We start from the raw sequence: 26,604 nt of genomic DNA, 5'->3' as shown, positions 1-26,604 counted from the left end.
TGTCGGCCGCCCTACATAACGCCTAGATTAAAAAGGGTAACCAGTAACTTTATACCCCGTATCAGTACAGAGCTGGCCGCTCAGCTCCAAGGCCTCCCATCAATGGGAACCACATTGCAAAGTATACCCCCGCCAACTTTCACGAGTAAAAAAAGCTTCCAGCCTCCGCGAATAAAAAAAACGACTCTAATCAGTTTGTTGCTGTTAGTGGCTATTTATTAATAAAATAACCATGGAAGGAAAAGATGTTGCTAGCCGCGGCATCTGCCATCCAAGCCTGAAGCACCTGAGCTCCGACTATCGAGAATAAAAGGGCAGGGAGAGGGAGAGATAAGAAGGAGTAATAGTAAAAAAAGATAGGGGTAGGGGTGATGTACACTATGTACATATAGAGAAAATGGGAATAAATATGGGATGCTGCACCGCACATGAAAGGAGTGCTCGGTGCAGGGGTGTTGAAATGCTTGGTTGAGGGGGAAGGACTGGTCGCGGCCCAGGCGCTGTCTTCCAGGTCTTTTTCTTTCTCTCTTGTTCTCATTTCCCAGATAATAGCAGCTTAATTTCTAGTTTGCATTATTTTATGTTTATTTTCATCCTGTATTTATTTTTTGTACACTTTGACTGCAGCGCTTTGTCTAAAGCGATGTGTAAACAGGCTGCGAGGCGCTTTATCTGCCCCTCTCCCTCTCCTTATTTCCTTTTCCACTTGTGATTGAATCACTAGAGATGCCCTTCTATGAAGTCAGGCTGCAAGGACTGAGTCGTTTACGACCGTTTACTCAATAAACCTTCCGCAAAAATGGAAAATAAGTGGAGTTCTGGCTTTCGACTTCGGCATTACGGGTTCTACGTGGCACACGCTGTAAAGAAGGCGTTTTCTGTTTGTTCCATAACTGTATTCTCCTCCAGGCGCATGTCGAAAACGCGAAATATTAACTTCAGAAACATTGCAGCAGCATCGCCCCGGATGTATTACTTTAGTAAAGGGTTCATTCCGCATACACTGCGGCCCAGATGATATGCTAAACAAAATGTTCGATGCACCTTGTGATTCTTTTTAATATAATAAACCCGACACACTGCAAGCTACGAAGATGTTTTCGTAGATGAGCGATAGGTAGCGACATCAGCGGCTGTTGGCACGTTTTCCTTCTTTTATCCTGTCCTATACCTTAAAAGAACATAATGTAAAGACAGGAGTGTTTTCCAGCGGCCTTATGTTGCTTGTGGAAGCATTTCAAATAACATCTAATACGGGCTTTGAAGAAACTGCCCCACGCCGGTGGTACCGTGTGAGAGCGTGATGGCAAACAGAATTTATATTAATAGGCTTTTAACGTAAATGTTTTTGAATGCCACCCTTTGCGCAAGTTGTGTACGGCAGTAGATATTTATTCCTACGCATAACGTTTTTCACTCGATATCCCACGTCCTTCTAGAATGAAAGCCAACTGCCACCAAGTACTGAGTGCGTTCACTTCAATGGGCGCCCCATGGCTTCTGCCATGACGTTTCAACACTGTGCGACAAATTTTCCTCCAACCAAGCGGAAGCTGCAGAGTCAAATCACGTTCCCTCTTCATACTCAAGGAATTGTGCTCCCCGTAAGAGAATATTGCTTTCCCTTAAGGTATAGTACATTGTCAGTATTAGTTATTTAAGGCTTATTTCCAACAAAACTGCCAACTTGAATCTTCTGAAAGTCAAAGACTAAACACTTTTATTTATTACCATGAACTCGATAAGTATTCCTTCTTACAAGGAGCTTTCATAGATGGCCAATAAAAGGGTTTCAACTTGGGCTAGTTATTATGATCTTTCCTTATTGCGTTTTTGACACAACAGGGAAACAACACATAACAAGGATGGGCAAACTGTCAACAGGAAGCTTGCAGGATGGAATCTGGAAAAAAGGGCTGTTCTGCTCTACCAAGTGAAGAGACAAGTGATTACCGTGCCCCCAACATGGGAAGCCCAAACAAGAAGCGTTTATACATGCCCGCATGCAGAATATATACACACTGGTGGTGGTGGTAAAACTTTATATCCCACAGTAGGGGTCCTGAAGGACACTCGGCTAGGCGCCATGTGTAGAGGGCAGCTCCCACGTCGGCACAGAGAGCCCGAAGCTCTCCGTCGCCACGCGGGCATCCTGGACAGCTCGAAGCTGGTCGTGTAGTGAAGCACTTTTTAGCACTTTGTCCCAATGTTCCTTGTTCTTGGCGTAGGCGTCAGTCGATGCACAACCACACAGCGTATGGTTCAAGTCTACACCTTCACTGTACTGTTCACACACATGTCCGTCGTAGTCTGGGTCGATGTGCTTCATGCGCCAGGGGTTGGGGTACGAGTTCGTTTGGAGCAAGCGTAGCGTGACCGACTGGCTGCGGGTTAATTTCTTATCCGGGAGAGGCAACTCTCGTCTGCATATATACACACTGAGGGGCACCGCCACCCTCGCTCCGAGCGCTGTCGCGTGACAACTCAAACAAGCACAAGGCGGCGACCACTACAAGGGCCCTTCTATTACACTGTAGACGTAAGAAAAGGTACTCTTCAAAAAGTAAAAAGTAAATACACCAGTCCGGACAGTAATGCATGAAACAGAATTTACATATAATAACACAGCTGCCGCCTAAACTGTGATTTGGAATTTTATTTTCACTTTAAATGACTATATACGTATGTAGTGTGGAGTAAAATTTCAGTTGACAGTTTGCGCATCCGTGTTTTGTGTTTGTGGCCTCGTGTGTTTAAATGTTCTCAAAAGCGTAATCATGAAAAAGCTCGTTTATAGATGGTGCCAGCTACACCAGAAGCGGAGCGAAGCTACCGGGAAGTGATCAACGTATCAGGAGGCCAGGTGCACTGTTATGCGGCGAAGCTATTTTGCGGAATGATGCAGTTACGCACGATTCGCTCCTTGTAGCCTTGCCTTCGTTGCCAAGAAAAGCTACCGCTGAGTATACCGTGAAACAGGCTCCGGAAAACTTGGAGTGCTTGCTGGCGTAATGTGGTGCGTTTTGAATCTCATGAAAACTTAAGCCTTAGACATGTTCTTTGCGGATGTAGCGCCAGCTCGGAACAAGTGGTTCAAAGTACCATGCAAAATATCAAAATATAATACCCGCATGCTATTGTCCTTGCATTAATTTATTTATTTATTTATTTATTAGGCATACTTTTAAGGCCATAGGCAGTACAGAAGGAACCTTAAGTGATGATCGCCCCTCTTGCAGATATTTTTCCTTGCATATATTTAAATCATTATATCCGCTTTGGTTTGTACGCAATTACACTTCAATAGAAGTGAGTTCTCCCGGATACAAGATGCCGCCAAAACAAATCTTGCTGTACGCCTCCAGGTCATCTCAAGGCGTCGCAGCAGCCTTTGCTACGGATCAATAGACGTCTGGTGCAATGCTACTCACCTTTGCATGGGACTGGCGGAGGCAAAGTGCTTTGTTTACGTAGCGGGCTCGGGCATTTTTTATGATAGAGGGATTAAGCTGCTCGTTGTCATCATACTGTATTCCGGCGACGTCACAGGCATTCATAATGCGGTGGGCCAAAGCCTGCAGTAAAGACAGGCAGGTATCACTGGGAAGTAGAACGTTCTTTCGAGCTAGTTGGTTCATTTAACAAACAAAGGTTGAAATGCGCGAAAAAAACAGCACAGGTTAATTAGAAGCGCACCCGTGGTGTCGTTTTCGTTTCTAGGTCGCCTGTCCTGTCTCATTCGGACAGTCCTGTTTTGTTATCAAGAAGAAGAGCTTTTGTTTGACCCTGGACTTTTTCTGCCGTGTATACTTTTGAAAGTTGTGAATTGTATCAGAATCACAAAAACCTTAAAGGCTGCCACTCACCTGTAAAGAGAAATGCGTAAGTTCCTTGCCATTCTGAAATATGCGGTAACTGGTTGCTACACCGCTATTTGTACGCGAAGGTGGAAGCGTCCCCTATTTCTGGAGATTCACCCTTGAACTTTTGATGACCGCAGCTTTCAAATTTTGCAAGATTATCAAGGGAAAAGGGAAAAAAGCAAGCCCAGGAAAAGCTTCCAGTTTGTAGGCCCGCCGCTGCGTGCCGCTGGCGCTGAGCGCTCAGAATCACCATTGGAATTCCGAATTTTCGGTACAGTCCATTTTTTTCCTATGGCTGTGGGTGAAAGCAGTTGGTGTGAGTGCAGGAAGCATATTGTTACGAGATGCCAAGCCAAGGAAAGCACGACATGATTACAGAATGAAGATATGATTTAATGGCTCAAGGGCCTAGCGCGAGCACTCCGTCTTCTTCTTCTTCTCCTCAAGCACTCCGTCCCGCGCCACTGCACTCTTCTTCGTCTTCATAACATGACCCCGGTCCTCAGAGCGATCGTTTCGATCGATTGCTTGAATTACGAATGGTGAGGTGACGATGAGGATGATCAGGAATGATAGAAGAAGATGAAAGGCTTGCCACCAAGATGATGATCTGGTGGACGGTTGCCCCGGAGCTTCAGGTCCAGCGCTCGGTCACCCACAGCCGAATGTCAAGGCTTAAGGAATCGCCGCACAGCCTGGGCGGGGGTGCCATCTTGGTTCGGGTCGTAGTCGGGTCATCGTACGTCAGGTCCTGGTCGTCGTGTCTTGCGTTCGGGGCTGGGGACGGGGCGGGGGAAAGCGGCTGCTCGGTTCTGGTCAGTTCGAGCTGGGGTTGAGCCGGGTGGCGGAGCCCCGGTCCCCTGGGCCGACGACGAAGGCGAGCAGAAGGCGGCGATGCTCCGTGGACTAGGATGACGATGCATACCCAGCACCTCCACCAAATGTTACGAGGTGGCAAGCCAAGGAAAGCACGACATGATGACAGAATGAAGATATGATTTAATGGCTCAGGGGCCTAGCGCGAGCACTCCGTCCCGCGCCACTGCACTCTTCTTCGTCTTCATAACAATATTATAGATCAGGCTCTGTCGCAAGCAGGAACAGTTAACTATGAAAATCACCATTTTCATGCGTAGAATCTCTGGACGCTCTAGTTTTGTCAACGTAACAAGCTTGAAATATCCCCATTAGTCGGAGTAGTGGTTTATCAAAATAATAATAAAAAGGAAGGAAAAGATTTTGCTAGCCCCGGTATCTGCCATCGACACTGAAGCACCTGAGCTGGGGCAGCGGAAATAAAGGATGGCGGGCAGAATGGAGAAATGATAGAGGTTAGGGGACAGGAAGACAGGATAGGGGGAGAGGTAATATACACAAACTTTTTGCGCCATACGAATTGTGTACAGGCCATTCAGTAACGCGGTATTTGCTTTTGGCGAACGTCACAAAACATGTGATAAAAGTTTATTACCCAGGTAACTAAATAAAAACCTGCTAATCAACATTACACTTAGCAGCTAGGCGCTTGGTTGTAAATAGCAAATAACTGCGGTGTCATTAGGGCAGCCAACATAAATTATTAGATGTCGAAAATTGCAGTTGTCGTCAGCGCTTCGACGCTAGGAGTTTCGAGCGTCCAGACACACCGAAGCAGTGCGCGGCGGGTGCGGAGCCTTCATACCCACGCCCACTGAGTGACGTAGCTCGGAGCAGACGCATAACACGACTTCCATGCTTTCCCTCAAGGAGGCATGAGAGGAGTTCTGGGTTAAGCTCTCTGTGCAACCGGCGCGCTCCTTCCATTCTTCTGGACAACCGAAATTCCTCGCCCCATTACGCTAAGAGTAATTACATTTATGCACATCTAATAGTTCATATTGGATACCCAGACGACCCACTATAAAGGCCTAATTGCAACACAGTGAGCGTCATAATATTAAAAGTTAAGTGGATTTGAAAATTGTAGCTAATTACCATAGTAGGAAAAATATTAAATTACAATTTCAGCGCACACCTTGTATACTCGTTATTTGTAGTTTCAGACAGGTGCTAGCTACTAAGCCTTGAGCCTTATGCTTCTTCAATGAGAGAAGTTGAATTTTTTTTGGTATAACATAGATGGTTTTTCCACAACATTTAGTTTCAAGGTAATCTCACGTGCACGTCCATTTCAGTGCCGTCTCGATACTTGGTATAACACTAATTCTAAAACCAGAGCTGTAGGCCAACGCGTCCAAGCAAACATATGCCAAGCGCCATACCTCAGTGGTCCAAGGACCCAATTCTAGAACACTCCTTACCCCTGTGAGCATGCCTTAAGAGCGGCTGGCCTTCCTTCAGTCAATTTTTGGATACGTCTTATTAACACTTATTGAGTGTTAATAAGGTGGATTGTTGAGCTAGTTGGTGCATGATCACTTAACACCAGCAGCAGAGAAGAACAAGCCACAAGAAAGAAACACATGGACGTGGACGAGGCTCCACTGATCGGCAGTACAGCGTCGCCCACATCTGTGTGTGCGTGTGCGTGCGTGCGCTTGTTTGTGCGGCCGTGTGCGCGTGTGTTTGGAGGGGGGCTCTTCTCTGCTGTTGGTTTTAAGTGATCACTTATTGAAGCCTCCCTTTAAGCGTCCTTCTAGTGACGTAGACACAAAGGTTTCATGCTACCTCACCTCGCTCTGTGACCAGCACGCAAGCTAAACTACGCAACAATCGCTTTGCGCTTGCGCAGCACGGCGTCTCCAGCTGGTGCAGCGACGCCAATTTTAAAATTCCAGAACGAACATGCGGTGGTGCCGGTGCAGTAGAAATAATGGGATTTTCGAGACCAACTGTGTTTTCACGCCGAACTATCTAGAGCAATGAAACCACATGCGAAAAGTGCCAGACTAGAGTACATAGTCGCGCAGACGTGGAAACAAATACAAGGTAATAGGTGTGTACTTGCTTTTTTTATAAAAGTCTATTTCTATTATTGCGGGGATACGGTGGGCACAGCTGACAAATGACAGGGAGTAATTGGAGAGACATGGCAGAGGCTTTTTCCCCTCAGTGGACGTAGTCAGGCTGATGATGATAATTTGTTATTAGGCTCATATTCTCTACACCAGATGAGTACAAGCGGATTCTCGCCACTGCGAGAGCCTCCTTTCCCAAGGAATCGGCAAGGGCGGTTCGAAAATAAAGTCGCTCTCTTCAACGCTCTCTTCAGTTAAGGAGATGCGAAGGACTCCTCAGTTGAGGTAAGGAAACCGTGCAAGCTAAGGAGCGTTCTGGAATTAGGCCCTAAAGCTACAGCGCATGGATCAAGAGGTTCTCAGATCAATTCATTGCTACCACTGTGTAATGTTTACTTGACAAAAATGCAGGCAATTGTTTCTTATCAGTTGCCACTTGGTGGCAAAAGCAAGTGAACTAGAGGCAGTGCCCTCAACCCGAATATCCAGAAACGCTCTGCATAGACATCTGAACAGAGCCGTGAGAGCAGGTCAAGAGCAAAAAGGGCAAAGAAGGATCTGCATGCACGGGTTGTCCCGCCCATAGCGGGAATACTCGAATGCCTGATTCTCCGGTTCGCCCAGTGCCAACTACGAGTGGGGGCCTCGCATGGATGGTGTGATCACGGAGTGGATATGGTGTCGCAGATTGTTCATGAGCCACCTGCGTGACGTGCTCAACTAAGGATCTGCATGTACGGGTTGTCCCGCCCATAGCGAGAATACTCAAATGCCTGATTCTCCGGTTCGCCCAGTGACAACTACGGGTGGGGGCCTCGCATGGATAGTGTGATCACGGAGTGGATATGGTGTCGCAGATTGTTCATGAGCCACCTGCGTGACGTGCTTAACTAAGGATCTGCATGTACGGGTTGTCCCGCCCATAGCGGGAATACTCAAATGCCTGATTCTCCGGTTCGCCCAGTGCCAACTACGGGTGGGGGCGTCGCATGGATAGTGTGATCACGGAGTGGATATGGTGTCGCAGATTGGTCATGAGCCACCTGCGTGACGTGCTCAACTAAGGATCTGCATGTACGGGTTGTCCCGCCCATAGCGGGAATACTCGAATGCCTGATTCTCTGGTTCGCCCAGTGCCAACTACGGGTGGGGGCCTCACATGGATAGTGTGATCACGGAGTGGATATGGTGTCGCAGATTATTCATGAGCCACCTGCGTGACGTGCTCAACTAAGGATCTGCATGCCCGGGTGGTCCCGCCCATAGCGGGAATACTCGAATGCCTGATTCTCCGGTTCGCCCAGTGCCAACTACGGGTGGGGGCCTCGCATGGATGGTGTCATCACGGAGTGGATATGGTGTCGCAGATTATTCATGAGCCACCTGCGTGACGTGCTCAACTAAGGATCTGCATGCACGGGTTGTCCCACCCATAGCGGGACACTCGAATGCCTGATTCTCCGTTTCGCCCAGTGCCAACTACGGGTGGGGGCCTCTCATGGATAGTGTGATCACGGAGTGGATATGGTGTCGCACATTATTCATGAGCCACCTGCGTGACGTGCTCAACTAAGGATCTGCATGCACGGGTTTTCCCACCCATAGCGGGGACACTCGAATGCCTGATTCTCCGGTTCACCCAGTGCCAACTACGGGTGGGGGCCTCGCATGGATAGTGTCATCACGGAGTGGATATGGTGTCACGCATTATTTATGAGCCACCTGCGTGACGTGCTCACACTCACACTTGCCGCAATGGAAGCTGTCGAAGCACGCGCTCGAATGTGGCACTGTAAAAGCCACGCGTGGCCTTGAGCGTGAATGGGTACTTAAAACCCGTGCAATTCCAACAATGTTCTATTAGCAATCCAAAAAATGAATTCCCGGTTTACAGAGCTCGAACATGACAAAACTTAGCGCTGTATGAAAATAATAAAGTGGCGAATTCCACTAGAAAGCACACAGAATAATATTATATTATTGGCCGAAGTTCTGATTCAATGCTGACATGGTGAATCCTTCTATTTTTTGTTGAGCGAAGAGTTGTTCGTTTTGTCAAGATTATTTTGAAGTTCTCGGAATGATGCTAAATTGCATAAATTCTTCTTTAAATATTCATTTCATTGAAAAGGGTTGGCATATTACGAGCACGCACCCAATTTTGGGCAGTCCAGTAACCCATTCTTTCCATTCAGCATTTTTTGGGTACTTTGCAATCGCGACTGAAATTTTTACAGTATAGTTAATTCGACGCGAGCGAAACACACTAGCCGATTAGATTAGATCTCTCCTTTAGTAGTATAAGAATGTATTCGTACCTTGGCCGCTCCGATTAAAATAAGTAATAATTCACGTTTTTCCAGGGAAACCTCATCCGGACTCTCTTTCTAGCTAAAGAGCCGGCGCGGTGGCTCAGTGGTTATGGCGCTCGGCTCGTGACCAGAAAGACGCGGGTTCGATGCCGGCCATGCCGGCCGAATTTCGATGGAGGTGAAATTCTAGAGGCCCGTGTGCTGTGCGATGTCAGCGCATGTTATAGAGCATCAGGTGTTCCAAATTTCCGGAGCCCTTTACTACAGCGTCTCTCATAGCCTGAGTCGCTTTGGGACGTTAAACCCCCGTAAACCGAACCTTTCTAGCTAAAGCGTTCCTTTGTATAAAAATGATAATAATGTTCTCTAAAATTACCAACCGATTTCTAGTCCTACCGCGCTGGAGCGGATGCTCGGAGGAATAGCAAAGAGCTTTTGTCACGCCAATTCAGGATTGGTCGAGAGGGCTTTGACGTGACACTTCAGATGTGGAATGAAAACCTTTAAAAATCAAGTTAAGTTACGACTAGGAGGTCATAGCATGACTGAAGTATCATTATGGGATATAAGGATGTAAAGTAAATTAAGTTGAAAAGAAACAATAATGGGGTGATTAGAAGGGACTCGAAACCATGACCCCTGAAAATTCAGACAGGCCTGCTACCCCAAGCATACTGAGACACATTTGTTGGACTTGGTTAAAGGGAGAATTTGTGCGCCTTGTGGTGTATCGGGTGGTCTTGAACGCCTGGTGAGGCATGCTAATGAGCGTGTGTACTTAGAAAGAGCAACTAATTAAGAAAGTAGCCAATAACTATTAACTCTGCCGCGCCATACCCTTAAGGAGGAGTGTGTGTGTTCATACTTTTTTTCTTAGAAATTATGGAAAGTTTACAGGAATGGAGCGTTCGTAACTATGTCATTTCGCCAAACAGTTGGGCCGCATGATTTGCGCTTGGCCGCCTAGAGCGTTTCTTTCTCCGCGGTATCTTCAGTCCGTTGCTTTTATAGCTAGCGCCACGAATGGGAGCTTGTTGTGAGAAGATGCACCATGGAGATTCGTTCCAATAAATAAAATGCTTTCTTTTTTATTATGTTGAAAATTGCCTGTTTCGTCAGAAATTTGCCTTTAATACCGAATATTGACGATTTACCGTTTTAATAAAAATACAGTATTGTGCGTTTTTATCGTGAAAAGTTTCAAAAATGTCCCCACCTCAACCGCTGGCTCATTTGCGGTGAAACTACACACAGAGCTTGCGTATTATGGCAACTTTTGTATCGTAGCAAGTTTGACAACGATACTTACTGAGTTGAGCCGTGCATGATGCGAAAACGTAATCGTCTACGTAGACATCGGCGAACCAAAACCTGCAGACGACGTTTTTTCGCTGAAAGGCGGCAGTGGCGCCATCTGTTTTCGGCAGTGGAAAGCCTCACGACAAGGCCGCCGAGACGAGCGTTGCAAACAATAATCTTTGAAAGGTAAAGCCCCGTTAAATCAGCTGTTCTGATATTTTTTCTGCTCAATTAGCCGAAAATGTTGTAAGCGCTTCAGTTGAAGCAGACGAAACGGCCGGAATGGCATATTGAAAGGGCCCACGCTTCTTGCAACGCTTTAGAGGTACATATTCATCTTTTAATTGAAAATGCGTTAGTGGTGCGCCGTTCGATTAGCAGCAACTTTCCACTACCCTTTTCTTCCTTTTTATCTTTTACAACATAGATTACGCAGCGCACCAAGAAGCTTCTATCTCGCCAATTAACAAATATGTACGGAAATATAACAGTTCTATATAGTCGGAGCTCGAATTTGGAACGAAGTCCCACTTGTAACAAAGCAAATTACTAATTTCGCTGCATTATTGAAGTCGTCCTTCGTAATCGGCGGTGTAGTTCCGTGTTGCTGTTAAACTGTGTGGCATGCTTGGGCTCTCGCTTATTTACATTTCTGCCTAATATGTGTGCGGATCCCGACTAGCCTGCGAGCTAGGGATCGAGATAGCGGTTGAAATCGTGTTTATGTTCAGTTTGGCTCTGACTGAATAAATCAATGAACCAATTAATTGTATTTGAGCGGCAATATAAGTAACAGTGTGGGCGCACTTTCTTTTGTCATTACCGTTGTTTTGAATTATATTCACGTTCGAAGACTATGTCACCGCTTTGGCAGAGATTGGAGCCCATTACGACTTGCCAACAGTCGGGCAAGCCCTGAAGAGGCGCCTACCAGAACAATGCTCTCTTCCCGCAGATCTTAATGCACTGCCTTTATTGAAAAAGGCTTCTAACACTTATCCTCATTTACGAATATTTAACTCGAATGAAGCTTTCCCTAGACACTGCGTATTATGCGACGGTAGAGAACTTCGGGTAGTATGGTCGCGAAACTTGGATGATGGTCGGTTTCAACCGACTCTCTGCCAGAACGGATATGTCTCAATGGAGTGAAACTCACATCGCCGAGGCTTCCGTAATTCAAAGCCGGGTTGCCGTCATTGTAGAAGAAGATGGGCTGCAGGGCGCCAGCTGGGACAACCACGATGTTGCCTTCGTACACGTAGTAAGCGGTGGCCCTGCTCATGTTAAAGAAGACATGTGTCTGGTCCGCCCATTTTTGGCGAGCCCTGGCAGATCGGGCCTTGAGCCACGTGTCGAGAAAGCAGTCGGTCGGCGCCATATCAGGAAAAGAGTCTGCGCGCACAGATATTAGAGATTTGTGTTACCAAGGGGAAGCTTGCAGTAGATTACATGAATGTGATGACGGACCTTCGATGTTCCATAGCCTTGCATAAATAGATAATGAGGCAGTTAAAAAACATGGAGTCTGTAGGTGGTCATGCTATTGTGGGATCTGGTAGGAATGATATTAACGTTGGATCTTTGTGCGTAAACAATAGACAGGCCGGATCACGAGTCAATCAGAGGAAAACATTCATAGACTTTTGTTCTTTGCTTGAAACTGGTGCAACGTAGCGCTGGCCCATCAACGGTTCCCAGGGTTTAATATCTGGCGCCTAGTCACAGAACAGCGCGATGTAAAGGCAATTGAGAAGTCCGACTTTATACATGAATTCTTTCACCTGGAAAGGGGCAAGAAATTGAAGCGTCGTAGTATTACTATAGAAGGAAAATGTTCATCTAGAGCTCTATTTTCCTTGGAGCAGATTGCATTTTACCAATTTTTCACTTGGTGGCTCAAACACACAGCTAGCTTTTCGAAGGAACAGTTTGAATTATCCCATATGTTGTGGAAAAATGTGTATGAATCTGAATTCATGAACACTCAGTCGAGAAGAAATTTAGTAACCGCACTGTTGAAGGATTACTTTAATCTGATACATGTTTTGTTTGCAACTCGGTCTTAATGGTTAGAAAGTTCTAGCAGACTTGTATTTACGACAGTTGCGTTTTCGCCGAAAGCAATCGACCGAAAAGAAGGTTTCGTTGATCGAATTTAAATGCTGTTACAGAATATTCGGCTGACGAAAGGAGACGGGCCATGAGCAACAGGCTTGAGCACTTCAGCGGTTCCTTCCCAGTACATAAGCTTTGCCGTGTTTACGTCTAATACAAAAAAGAAAAAAGGAAGCACACTAAGCCCTTCGAAGAAAAAAACAACAGCACAACTGCATATTCGCTGCGTAAGAAAGTATAATTCAGTCAAGATGCGTCTGCGCTGAACGTTCGTGCATACCTTACTTAATGAAAGCAAACAATTTACGGCAGTTAGGCATAAATACTGACAGAGCATGCTCACGAGCGAGATCCAACTAGAGATGTTTAGTACTCACTTACGAATAGTTTGTTCAGTCTTTGGTCATGGCTTCCAATCAGGGCTTTCATTTCGGCAAGTTTTTGCAGGGCAACGTCGCGTGCTGGTTTCTTCAGCCAAGTGGAGTGACGTAGATTTGATGACATTGCGCGGCTGACGATGAAAAACATGGCTGTTGCTTTCTTCATTCCGTCCATGGCGACTTCTGCGTCGAGAAGCGGAGCAGTAAAGAATCAAAAGCGCTAGCCAATTTGGGTTAGCCAGCGGCAGCTGACTGGATTCAGGAAGCGTTATGCATCTCATTACTCGGTAAGATCAGTCATTATAGTGACGTGAGAATCTTCTATGCTGAATGCGCCCCGAAAAAGGAATAGAAATCGGAATAATTTATTGTGGCAGGAAGCCAATAATAATATATACAGGATTTCAAGGGAAATCGCTACAACCCATCGGTGCGTTGTCGGTTCAGGTTCCTTTCGGGTCCCTCACGTCTTCGTAGACGGTGGCAGCAGAGATGACTATTTCACCGTTGCGGAACGTGAAATCAGAGCTCACCAGTAGCCCTAAAAAACACGTGTTCCACTCATCTCTTAGTTTGAAGCATGTCTACTGCTGCTTCCGTAATTTTGGCTGAGCCGACGTTCTTTTCGAGGGATGGCCTCTGCCGAGAGTTTAAACGTTGTGTACAGTACAACATAAAATTTATTTCCACTTAAAAGTAGCGTGACCGCCGTTGCGGTTCGCAGTCAATTGTCACTTGTCCCCTCTCGCCAATAGGCCGAAACCCGTGCCTAGATTGCAGATACCACTGCGCAAAGGTGCGCTTCTCGCAGTGATACACAGAGAAACTTGCAGTGTGGTTTGCTGTCGCTGCACTCTCATTGAATCTTGCTGGTGCAGTACATTGTTTTGTGTAAACCAGCCCGCCGTGAGTAAAGAGAGGTGGACAGTAAGACAGGAAGAATAAAGAGAAGTCGGCGAGAAAGCCAGAGTGCACGAAACCGAATTCACGCCCAGCTAGGCATCTAGAACGCAGCTAGGACGCCTAGACCACAGAGCAAAAGCAAACTTATAAGGCAGCGCTATTTCTAATGGCCAGACGCAGGAAGACAAGCCCAAGCAGCACAGGTCATCGGCCCAATATTGCAACAGGATGGTCCCATCCTGGTCCTTTTTAGAGCCAGCTTTGCCAATACAGTTCCAATGTTGGGCCAATTACTTGTGCTGCTTGGGAGCCCTCTTGAAACCGTTACCTTTTTTTTTCTTTTCCGTGCACATCAATACCGACTCTTCGAGAGTGCCTAGATCAGGAAACGCCCCCCCCCCTCAAAAAAAAAAACCCTATGCCGTCAAGTCGGGCTAACATTTTTCTCGATTTCTATAACTCGGCTTTAAAACAGTCACGGGGACGCCGCCCTCACTGAAGATTTTATCCCAAAGGGCGCCGCATAATCTCGCTATTACTAACTTGCTTTAAATAGCCTATCAGGGTAACACAGCTGAACTTAACGACTTCTAAATTAATTCATTAGATAATGACTAGAAGGATAAGAATGGAATGGAGCGCATATGGCAGGTTCTCTCAGATCATGAATAACAGGTTACCAATGTCCCTCAAGAGGAAACTGTACAACAGCTCTATCTTACCGATACTCACCTACGAGGCAGTAACGTGGAGGCTAACGAAAAGGGTTCAGCTTATGTTAACGACAACACAGCGAGCCATGGAGAGGAAAAAGGTATGTGTAACGTTAAGAGACCGGAAGTGGGCAGAGTGGGTGAGGGAACAAACGCGGGTCAATGACATACTAGTCGAAATCAAGAGGAAGAAATAGACTTGGGCAGGGCATGTAATGCGAAGGCAAGATAACCGCTGATCTTTAAGGGTAACGGAGTGGATTTCAAGAGAAGGCAAGCGTAGCAGTGGGTGGCAGAAGGTTAAGCCGGCGGATGAGATTACGAAGTTTGCAGGCATAGGGTGGGCGCATCTGGCAAAGGACAGGGTTAATTGAAGAGGCATGGGAGAGGCCTTTGCCCTGCAGTGGGTGTAGTCCGGCTGATGATGATGATGGCGATGAGTTCTGAAAGGGGTAGAGTTTTTAACGCGGCAGCGTTAAAGGTCCTGTTATGCAGAAAACCCGTGTCGTCGGCGTTGTGAGCGAAAAATCTCCGGAGAAGCAACATAGGGGGCAGGTAGGCCATCTACGTCATGCGACCTTGTGGTGTCATCCCAACCTGCTAACAGGATTGTGAGCAAACTGACCACAATGGCAGGTGGCAGTCCAATTGATTCAACTATTTTTTCCCCTTATAAATAATCAAAGCTTAGCATGAAAGAAAGTCGCCGTTCTCCTGGGAGCCTTCTTTCTTAGCGTTAACGCCACAAAATATGCGCACCCTTTAAACAATATGCGACTCACTAGGTCTCAGGTAGCAGGAGGTCACGGCGAAGTCCATGACCTCGACAACGTGATCGTAGCAGACTTCCTCACTGCCCGTTTCAGCGGGCACCATATGTGCTGCCGACATGTAAGAATTCAAATCCTGGAGCAAGCTCCAGGACAGTAGGGCGCGTAACCCATCTGGTCCCCAGTCGGAAGACGCCAGCAACTCCGTGACGGCTTGGAGCAGCTATTTCTGAAAGCGGATCTCATTTCCGCCAGTGTACGTTCCGTTGGTGTACCTGCCAGGAAGCCCACTCCATTGCTCTGGAAGTACAAAAGTTTAGTGACCATCGTTACAATTATTGCGCCAGTTACATGCGCAGCCACCATCTTCGTGGTAGCATTGCCAATTCTAACTTGTAGATGGACGTGGCCATGCACTAGACAGTGAAACCAAGATTAAAGATGTTCAAGCACAATGTTGAGAGCCCGTTACCATTGGCTGCGATATGAGGTGGATCGCAGAGCTCTTTCAACCGCATGCGACCGGACCTGACCGCTGGCTGCCATTGGCTGAGATATACAGCCAATGGTGAGCTTCAGTCGCCAACCACCCCGATTGTGGAGTACCTTTCCGCGGACTCTTGAAAGCCGTGGGTATGTCTGAGGGACGAATGACCGAAGACAAAATGGGCGCATAGTGGACAATAGAAAATTGGCAGCATATAGAATACGGCCCCATATTTCTTGTTCAAATGATGCCTTTTTTTCACATGCGCAGGTTCAACACAATCAGCCGACCTGTTCTTTGACAACGCCTCACGATCGCCGGAAGGTTGGCTTGTCAGCGCCTTATCACGTCTCTGAGTGGCGAAGGCAGAGAGATTAGCCGTGTGATCACTAGTTTTCTTGTCAGCGCGAGTTTGCTCATGCTCGTGTCAACTCGCAAGAACACGACACAACACCAGCCGCTTCTTGCCCCTTCGCCAATGGCCGGCGACAGCTATGCCATCGGGGCAGAAAATGGCTGCACGCAAATGAATGAGCAACGTTAAAGTTATTATGCACATATCGTACAATTTATGTAAGCGAAAAGCAATCTCAGTGCCCTGAAGAGGAGAACGCATCTGCAGTTGTTCGCCGGTAGCATCCGACTGGCTTCTTTTGATTTAGTCGCAGTTTGCACAAAGACTGCCTCCTTGCCCACAAAAATAATCAAAAATCTGCGTTGTAGGATTACCTTTAGAGGGCAAGTAGGACAAAAAACTGTCTAGTCAAACGGCCCTCTGATGAACAACCAAAATTAAAAAGATTCGCTTTTTATGCAAAAAAAAGAGATTCAGACTCATATTCAATGTACCGGCAGTGCACTAGATAAAAAAATGCTTGAACGGTATTGAACATTTTTAATCTGCTTACATGGTCTACTAATTATTCTTTGCAGGTTTTATTCATTATTTTACTTAACCAAGTGAAAACAGTGACATTTTTTTAGAAAAAGGAACCCATTTTAAAGCACCCTTGCTGTAAAAGTTTGGCCAGGAAGCTAGACCCTAAGTTTGCACTGGTAGGAGCTGTATTGCTTTTGTGGCTGCAGCCTACCAGACCACCCTGGCGTTGGCGACAAACTTTGTGTTCAGGTACCTGTTCTTGCTGTGCTCACAAGTCTGCGTCTTGGGAATGCGCTCACATGCCTGCAACTCAACGGCTGCGCGGTAAGCTTAATGAGTTAGCCCAGTGTACGCCACATTTTCTAGCCGATTAGTTAGTATCTGGGTACGATTAGATTGCCACTTGCTGTCTTCAGCCGCCTCCAGCGCAAATGCTGAGCTCTAGCCATCGTCGACCTGCGACGTCGCGGTCCTTGTACCATGATGTGGCTTGTTCAGGATGGCCCTTAATTCTGTGTAGGCTGAACTCACGCGGAGCATAATGCTTCTCACGTACTAGGCAGTTGATGACTAATTCAGAATTGGTTCCAATAGCGCTTGGAGAACGTTAAGCAATGAACTTCCGCGTAGAGCACGCTGCTCTTCTGGAAGAAGCTGTAAGCATAGAGTTCTAGAAAGGAGAAAAGCCGGCGGCACTCAGGCTTCGTGTAATCTAGTGCGGACAAGAGTATTCGGACCTGATATCCGATTGTTTATTTGTTACATAATTGTTGCTTTAATTTATGTTTAGAATATTTCAGCTCTGTGACTTAAAATGCGCCGACGTTCACTTCTGTGCCTTCTAGGAGTGAGAATTGTCAATTAAGCGTCGTTGAAATAGCTTTTTTCCCATCCTCCCTTTCAGCTCTTATGTCAAGTCACAAGTATAGTGTTTTGATTCATTCAGTGGGTTGAGAAACTGGGCGCAGGTTGTACAGGAATTTATTCAGGGGCCACATTTCATCTTGAAAGAAAAGTCCTATATAGCTGTGAATTTAGGTACTTGAGAAGCACAGCTAATCTCATTGAAAATTTGTCATAAGCATTCGGTTAGTTGAACTTCAGTTCAACACTGTAAGAGCATTCGAGGGGCAAGAGGGAATGTGGGAGACGGCGAGGCCTGTAGTTCGCGTTTTACCCACTGCGTTCGATACGTGGAACGAGTAAGCACCTCCTTGCTTTCTTCGCACTAAAGGACGTATTTGCGCACAGTTAAGCTGGAAACGTAGCAACATTTCTAGCCGTGAAGGCGAAACACATAATTTTGTCTAAACTGGGCTGAGCTTCAACGTCGACATCCAGCCTAACTGTTTCGCTTTCCTTGCGCCGACCCATCTTTAGTTTACACCAGAACGACGGCTGACTGAAAGTGTTTTAGTTCAGCTCAGGGAAACCTGTACTCACCTGATGTGATGTGCGAGGACGTGTAGTTGCCCATTTCGCGAATGGCGGCGGTAATAAACGGCGTACTCCCGTTCACGTGCTTCCTCACTGCCGTTATAACTGCGGAGGAGTGTTTGAATCAATTATTATTCGACGCTGATGTGACACATGGCTACAGAGAAAATAAAAGATATTTTCTGCTGAGATGCAACTGTAAGTTTGTTCTGCAAGGCCGCCTGGAATAATGGACGAAGGGAGGGTATCTTTAATTTGGAATCTATTCTTTGCTTTAGTAGTCTAAATCCATAGCAGTGCGACTACTTCTTACTGTCTGGATGTGATCTGGAAGTATTTGTATGCTACGCGCCACCATAAAGCTATTGGTTCCTGTCATTCTTTCAAGAGACAGTGAGGGAAACACCTTCCATTTTTGTTCTTCCTAATAAGATTGAAGTGCTACTTTTTTATTCACATCACCAAAACCACAAAAATGCTTCAGTTGAAGCTTATTAGGTACCACCAAACGTAATTATCCCCTGAATATTCTCATAACTTAACTCATACTCGTGACGTCCGTACCATCTGGAACGCCTTTATTGTATTATGGGCCGATAACGGTGTCAGCTAGCCTCAGAGATTGACCAATTAAATGTACTTGAGTACTTGACGTCTTCAAGGCATGCTTGAAAAAAATTACTCTGGCGAGCCTTTCGGTTCTTATCACATTGCGTGTTCAGGGAAAGGAAAATCTCCGCCCTCAAAAAGCTGTAATCTGTCAACACGTGCCAACTCTAATCTGCGTTCCGTTTACCTTGAATCACTTTGACATTTAGCCGTCCAACCGAAATTAAAAGAATGTTAATTTTCTGAAGATATTGTTTTCTTAATTTTGATACAGGGCACCCAAGAAACATTTAAGGCAGACTTTTCCCTCAAAGGGGCGGTGCATCGAGAATTATCTAGCACTTGCTCGTAGCATGAATTTATTGGCTCAAGAAACTAACGCTGCACACAACATTGTTCAGACGCGACCGCTTTTATGCTCTTTCTTAACTAAATAAGCCCGAAACAGGCAAATAAATCCACGGTGGAGCAGAAACGAGGCAGTGGGAAGCTTTTTCGAAGTTTTTTTAACGACCTCCGATGGCGGCGTCACAACGCATGACTTGAGACCAAAGTCTCAAAGTTACTTATGTAGGATCGGCATCCCATGCGCCATTACCGCCACCCCCCGCAGCCAGTGCACCAGTGTGAGCTTAGCTTTGAGCGTGTCAACATGACCTCGATAATAGAAAATCATGGCATGTGCGAGCTGCCTAGTTTCATTTGAGTTTCAGCATTTAGACAGGCACACTGCAGCGAATATTTATGTTATGAAAAGCTGTGTGTGTGCAGTGTTTACCGCATCAGTGACGGCAGTGTGGGAGAGGTGCACGAAATTAAGAGAACACACAACTGTGGTTCAAGATCGAGGTAAGCAGGGCAGAAGTTTCTGGAGGGATATATGCCGGATCAAGTGGATAAAGTGGTTTGCTAGGTCTGTATGCTCACAATTTCTCGAATATCCAATGACAGACTTTCGCCTGTTTTCTGCAATAAACAATTAGTTCGGAGGACGGCGCCTCAACTTAAACGAGGAGCTGCAGGACACAGTCTTGTCATTGCGCAAAGTGCCAGCGGTGGCCTTCTTTATAGACGTAATAGCAAGCTCGTGCACATTCACAAGTGCCTTAACTGGCATGGTTTTAATGTTGGATGGTAGGCAAAACATGTACCTTAATTTTATAAGTAAATTATGGCTGATAATAAAATGTTTTCATTTCTAGTCCAGGCTAGGGAGTTAAAAAACATCCCTTGTAAACTAGAAACTTGCTGTCAAGAAATCAGTGAAGGAAAAGAGGCGGTGAAAGGATGTCATCTGCAGATATAAGGAACACGTAATGGAAGGCTCTGAATTATTTCCAGCCACTTGTGGAGAACACACAGGCAATATTGCTTCTCGTTATCACTATAATCCGGCTGTCATAGCCAGAATGTGAACCCCCCACCCTTGCCTCCACAACTGAACGCCAAAGCCAGTGAGCCTCTGTGACGAATAAAGTCAAGTAAATGAGGATGAAGCCTGGAAACTACAGGCATGGACAGCAAGCTTTTATTTTCTGCTAATTTGCGGCCAGTGAACAAAACGGTTGCTATAAAATGCATCGACAATCGTGTGGAAGTTACCGGGGTTATTCATAATGACTTTGTCTTTAGATTACATTTCGTTTCGATCATTAACCATGATACAGCAGCTGTACGGGCGCGCATTGCCTTTTCAGACAAACTACACTATGTTCATTAAAGAGATGTGCAGCGCTGAGGAGAATCAGTACCTTTGTATATTTACTAAATGTGCGGGGCAGGTATCCCTCGCGAACTAGCTGCGGCTGGCTCTTGTCGAGTAGAAAATCATCAAAACGGTGCCTTTCTCTTCACTGGGAACCTAGCCTAACAATCACAAAATTCTCCATTGGCAGGTTAATGAGCGTGCACTATTCACGACACAGGACGTGAGTTTTGATAGGGCGCCCTTTTACAGCAGACCAAACCCACATGCCGTTGCAGTGGCAAAAGCTTTAGTCTTACTCAATTTGGAACATTAACTTTGGTCGATATCCCAGCGCAGTAACCATGACCAAAAAAACTAGAGTCAACACTTAACTGCAGCATTAAAGGTACGACGTGATTGGGTTCATGGTTTACAGCATACGTATGAGGAATTGGTCATTCTCTACTTTACATTCACATATCCCTGAGAGATCCCTCTTGGTACAGTGGCACAGCGGTTAAGAGATATACCACGGTCCTGCGATGGAAGGTGCTGCCAGAGGTGAGGCTTGTGAGACGAAGGTTGTTCTTTGCGAGCAACCTCTAGCGCCCAATCAATTAACTGCCATCTGCCACGGTGGGCAAGTTGTGACGATGCCACAAGCGTGATGTGCACCTAGGTGACCGACATGCCCCCTATAGCTTGCTCCTCTGGGTATTTTTCGCACGCGGCCAACAACGCCAGCGCTGTCACCGACGCCGACGCCAGGTTTTCTGCTACACAGAGTCCTTAACGCCATCGCGTAAAAATCGAACTTTCTCTAGCGCTCCAGCATCGACTGGAGCCGAAGCACTTGCGCTATGCTTCGGATGCAACGCTGTGAACGCCGACGCAGACATCACGTAAAGCATTAACCGACAGCGTAAAACGGCGCTCAAGTTCTCGAGCATGCTTTAGAATGCGCAGTGCATAAGGCTGGGATAACTAAGGAATGCGCTTACATGCTTCATCGTATCTGTACAGCTTCTCGCCGATACCGCGATGTCTTCCACAGTTGTAGCCCGGGTAGGATGACAGCAGATAGGAGTAGGACCGACGAACTAGATGTGGCCCGTAATTCCTCCTCATCAAGGCGTCGCGTATCTCAAGCCAGTCTTGCCGCATGCCACTGATCCGGAACTGCACGGCCGGGAAGGCAAATAATAAAAAAAGATTGCCTTTAATAAGGTTTTCGAGCAGCTTCACCGTTTTCGTGCAGTTTTAGAGGCCGATTTCTCATTATGCAAATAAATACAAACAAAATGTTTGATTTCGCGTGATATCTCTCATGACAAATAATTTTTGCTTCATTTCTTTTTTTATGTAGTGTACAGTGTACTGTCATGATAGAAGCCGTTCGTTCAGGAGGCGTAGATCTAGTTTCATGTCATTTCAAGGAAGTCGCGCTTAGCCGGTTTAGATTTCTCGGCACGAAGAATTTTTTTGCAGCATATCGCAATGGCTAGTGGGAAGGTTAGGAACGCTACTCAAGATAACCTGCGCGAAACTAGCAGATTCGAGTCGTCGTACGAGTCGATGCGAAGCAAAACTGTCGGGGCAGCCTTGCAATTTGCTCGTTTCAAATACACCGTCAGTTAACGCATGCGGACACCCCACTCTTATGCATTAAACTTGTCTTCGACCACATGGAGCGGAAAGCACTTTTGATTTGTTTCGTTGCTACGCCAATCGAGTGAATGAAAAAGGTTAGTGAGAAGACCGTTAAAGAATGGGGAGTTTTTTTAATGACATATGATCAAACAGTTTAAAGACATAATAAATTGTGGTATATAACGAAAACTTGGGAGAGGTCGCACATCTACGAGCAAATACAAATAATAGGCGATAAATTGGATTGATGCTAAGGATAATCGAGGGCATTCTTATCTACCCTCTTTTCCTTTGTACAAGCGGTCTGCAGTCAGGAGAACCAGCCATACTACTACGACAACCACCATTACCTGGACCTTCATTGAGCCACTGCCACAACTAGCGCCAAAACATAATCACCTGCCGCTGAGTGGCCTTTCCAAGTTGGTAGCGCCGATGCTTTTTTTATAGCCGATGTGCGATTGTAGTCAATGCTTGATTTTTAGCCGGTTTTATGGCAAGTGGAACTCCCTCTAGACACAACTTTACGCGGGTGGCAAGTAGAGGCTTCAAACAGACACCGACGCTGTACAGTTTTCGCCGTAATAGCCTTCCTAATGATCTCTGATTCGGAAGACCACGCAAACAAAAGTACAGGCTATCACAGGATGTGAGGCGACAAATCTTCGCTTGTGCATTAAAGTATTACTTTGATCAACTACCATTTGCATCTGTTAGTTTGATGTGGCCGTTGACTTCTTGCTGCGCTGCTTCGTGGGCGAGTGGGTAGTGGACAGTTTTAGAGTTTACTGGGTGGAAGTTGGGTGGGCGATTATAGGCGAAAGATGCATTTTGTCTGGTAGGTGCCCGATCATGCACTAGTGGGTGCCCCTTCGTTTCGGTGCCTGAAGGAAGGGACCCCACCAGACGGCGCCTCCATCCCATCTGGCGCGCTGGGAAGAGACTTCTTACACACATACCACGTCTTTTAGTGCGAGAGCAGTGCTATACTAGGAGACAGCTTTCTGTGGCTATGCAGTGCAAGCCACGAGCGCGAGCCGCTATCTCGCAGGCCTTTGGATCGCGAATGCTTGCTAACAACGCAGTTGTGGAGGCCGGCGTCTCGGGCTCGCAGCTCCTACTGCATAGCCAACGAAAGCTGATCCAGAGTGTGGTGTATCCGCCCACCGCTTGAATCTGATTTCTATCTAGATAAGTCTTCACCCATCCGCCACATCTCCACCGCACACTCCTAGATAGGGAGCTGCCCCCTCACCCAAGTCCAGCCTCGACCCAGACCACAATCTGCCCCTGCAAACCTTCACCGTTCAGAAGCGCCATCCACCACCCATCCACCAAATAAGCCATTCACCCAACTCTACGGTCCAAAGAGCCGCCCACTCATTTACCTTCATCCTCCACGAGACCTCCATTCACTACACTCCCACGCAGTAGCGAAACGGAAGAGCGCCGGTGAAATCGAATTACAAGATTTAGTGGGAAAGGCAGCTGCCCTCCGGAAACATCACCCATCAGCTGCCTCCCCACCGAAATCTCCCTAGCAAAGGGACTGCTCCCTGCACCTCCATCCTCCATAGACCTCTACCCAATTTCACCCTACAGAAGAAATCTGCCGCGTGTGCGAAGCCACGGCTGAGAGCAAAAGCATTGACCAGAGTAAAAACATTGAAGTAATTGTCAAAATAAATCCATCCTATTTCACAGAATTATCGCATCACATATCTGACCGTCCCATAAGTTTTTTTTTTTTGCCGAAAGAAAACTCTATTACGATCTTTCAGCAGCAGTTGAAAAATATGAAACCGCATTAGTTTAGTTTTGGGTGCAAACCATTGATTTGCGGAAAGTTCGTCTGGGAAACCTTAGCTCGCCACCCTACATGCAACAAGAAAACAATCCGGGGTGTTTTGCATGTGTTTTAGTAATTGTCCCACAGGGCAAGAATCTACAAGGCGATATAAGCACTGATGCCCGCCGCGTCAGTCAGCTGTCTTTTGGTCCTCTTTATTCAAATATAGTGGAATTATTTACAAACTAAAACGTAGCGCTACTTCTTGTCGCGCTTTATTCACATCAGTCGCCTTATAAAAATAGTGGCGAAAAGCTACGAAAAACAGGGCAGCGCGTGATTGGGAGTAATTCCTCTCAATGCACCACTGTCTATGGGGAAATGGCGACGACGCCATCAACGCCGTAGGCCCTTATAACAGTCACTGAAATTGCACTCACAAATAAAAGGGTTATAGAGCCGGTCTAATGCAACATTGAACAGCTGTACAAAGGCGTTGCTTGTGCATGATTTTCGCCGTGCATAATCATTCCCAGCCGTGTCTGGAGCGGGAGGTTCTCGTTACGTAATGGGCACCTTCACTTTGAGGATGGGGGGAGGGGGGGAGACGACACAGTCGCCTTATTATATGCCTCATGCATTCGACGGTACCCAGAATAAAGCGTTTTTCAAGGTGTGTTCATTTATAGAATAATTCCATCATCCACTGAGCAGTATTAATTTGATAGAGCTTAAATTTGCGCCAGTGATGTAAACAAATCTGAAAATACACATTTCTACAGTGCGTATTCTAGTTTAAGAACTCACTGGAGCGCAAAAATAGCCAAAAATTATTGCTTCGTGAACTGAAGTGATGACAACGGTAAACTCCCAACAAAGGCTTCAGAGATCACACATTTCCAACCCCATTAGCAAGACCACAGGCAAAGCATTCAAAGACGCACGATAATCTCAGCAAAAATTTCTTTACCGTCCCTCTATGCTCTCAAGGGACGTATATCTACGCAGTCTGCAGTTTGGCGGACACCTCGAAATTGTCACAATTAATTCACCCCATTACTCACAAAAAACCAAGGACTAGGCTCGGTTTTCGCGGCGCCTATTTTTTTTTTTTACCTTCGTTACTTGTCTTGGTCTGTTGATTGCTCACTAAGAGCACTGTGCTCTATTGTGTTGTCCTTTACTCGATACGTGGCCTACACACCGCACCCTGCTCCGACATTCTTCAGTGCATCCGCTATACCCTACAGGCGTATTCTTAACGCGGTCTAACTTATGCGTCCACCAACAGGCTAGCCTTGCGTTGCCTACTTGCCAGTTGCCCGGGCGCAACTGGGCAACAACACACCCCCGAGGAAACCTCACAACAGATTCACCTGCAAAAACTACCGTCCTATGCTGGCAACGGCCAGAGCATGGTCAGGCAGTAATTCACAACTGGAGATAGTAATTGACGGTAACGTTCAAAGAAGGGGCTGCGCAACTTTTTTGCTCTCACTTTAAATAGATTTGTCTGTTTAAGGAGCGAAACAATGTTCCTGGCAACTAATTTTATGGTGCACATGTTGGCTGCCCCTAGTAGAACAATGCGCATTTAGTTGGTCCATGGCCGCGACTCAATATTCAGATGTTTAGGTTAAGTAAGAGCAGTTCGTGCCCTTTCTAAGAAAAATGTTTTCTACAAATCACTAATTATTTGGTGTACGATGAAGCGAATTCTCCTATTGAGAAGTGGCATCTACTGCCCCTTGAATAACCGGCATAATACCACCCATGAAAGAAACCGTGCCTTTTTTTGCTGACTAACCTCAGTTTCTTCAGAACTGGTGATTGTGGTGCAGCCCTGGAAGATTCCTGCGGTTTTCTCCCAAGAGCTCTGACCCGTGGCAGGTACCCTCGCAGCCTTGAGGGCCGAAATGGTGGCAGTGCGTAAGGCGTTCTCAGCCTGCAAATATGTACAGGACTTTTTTGATGATCGGCACTTTGTTAACGCCTATTTCAATAGCGGTTAGGTGGAAAATTGACGGATGCACAGCTGCTGTTAAGCTTGTGCTTGGTGCTCATGATGATGGATTTTTATGGTGCAAGGGCATCTGTGGCCAAAGAGCGCCTTGACATAACGTTTTTTCTTCTACTCAAGGTAGGGTCAAAGACCCATTTCCCTAGCAATTGACCCTAACTAAGCCGAGCACCAGATTAGGGGAAAGTTTGTGCCCATTGTATCACTGGTGGGTACCCGGCGGCACTGGGCATCGAGCCCCGCACCTCCCGCATGCGAGGGAGATGCTCAAACCACAAGGCCCCCGCTGCGGTCAATTTGCCTGTTTTCAGTCACACTGGTAGTCCGTCCGCAATCTCTTACCGACAATAAATTTGTCACGTTCTGCGCGCGCAGATAGCTTTCCGGAATGTACTGCATACACGGAATCACCTTAGCTCATGAAAGCTATTCTGCAGAGTTGCTGTTTCATCTTCCGAATGCAAGGGGAGTTTTTGGGAGGTCATCTTAAAGGGCTTGACGCAAGATAATTCCAGTAAGCACTACAAGCGACACTCGAGCAGTGTAAATGTGAATTAACATCCATTCATGTGTGGCAAACTGTGCCGGGCGGTTATAAATTGCAGTAGCAGCATACGTGCCATTCACTCATTTGAACGGAGGCCATGGGGCCCGAAGGCTAAAGTTTACATTTTCTTTCAATAGAAATCCCGAAATTTGGAGCAAAATACTTATGAACTCTACGGGATAA

At 46.4% G+C, this 26,604-nt stretch overlaps 1 long non-coding RNA gene across 1 annotated transcript; it reads right to left on the bottom strand.

Moving 5' to 3' along the window:
- Positions 1 to 18,131: 18,131 nt before the first annotated feature.
- Positions 18,132 to 25,719, bottom strand: LOC144107075 (uncharacterized). The gene is made up of 3 exons (XR_013309213.1): positions 25,662 to 25,719; positions 21,417 to 21,594; positions 18,132 to 18,224 (listed from the first exon to the last, which is right to left on the bottom strand). It is a non-coding gene; the product is annotated as an uncharacterized LOC144107075 (long non-coding RNA).
- Positions 25,720 to 26,604: the final 885 nt, after the last annotated feature.

Source organism: Amblyomma americanum, chromosome 10 (genome assembly GCF_052857255.1).
Source record: "Amblyomma americanum isolate KBUSLIRL-KWMA chromosome 10, ASM5285725v1, whole genome shotgun sequence".
Classification (NCBI taxonomy): domain Eukaryota; kingdom Metazoa; phylum Arthropoda; class Arachnida; order Ixodida; family Ixodidae; genus Amblyomma; species Amblyomma americanum.
This window is presented reverse-complemented; position numbering and strand designations above follow the sequence as displayed.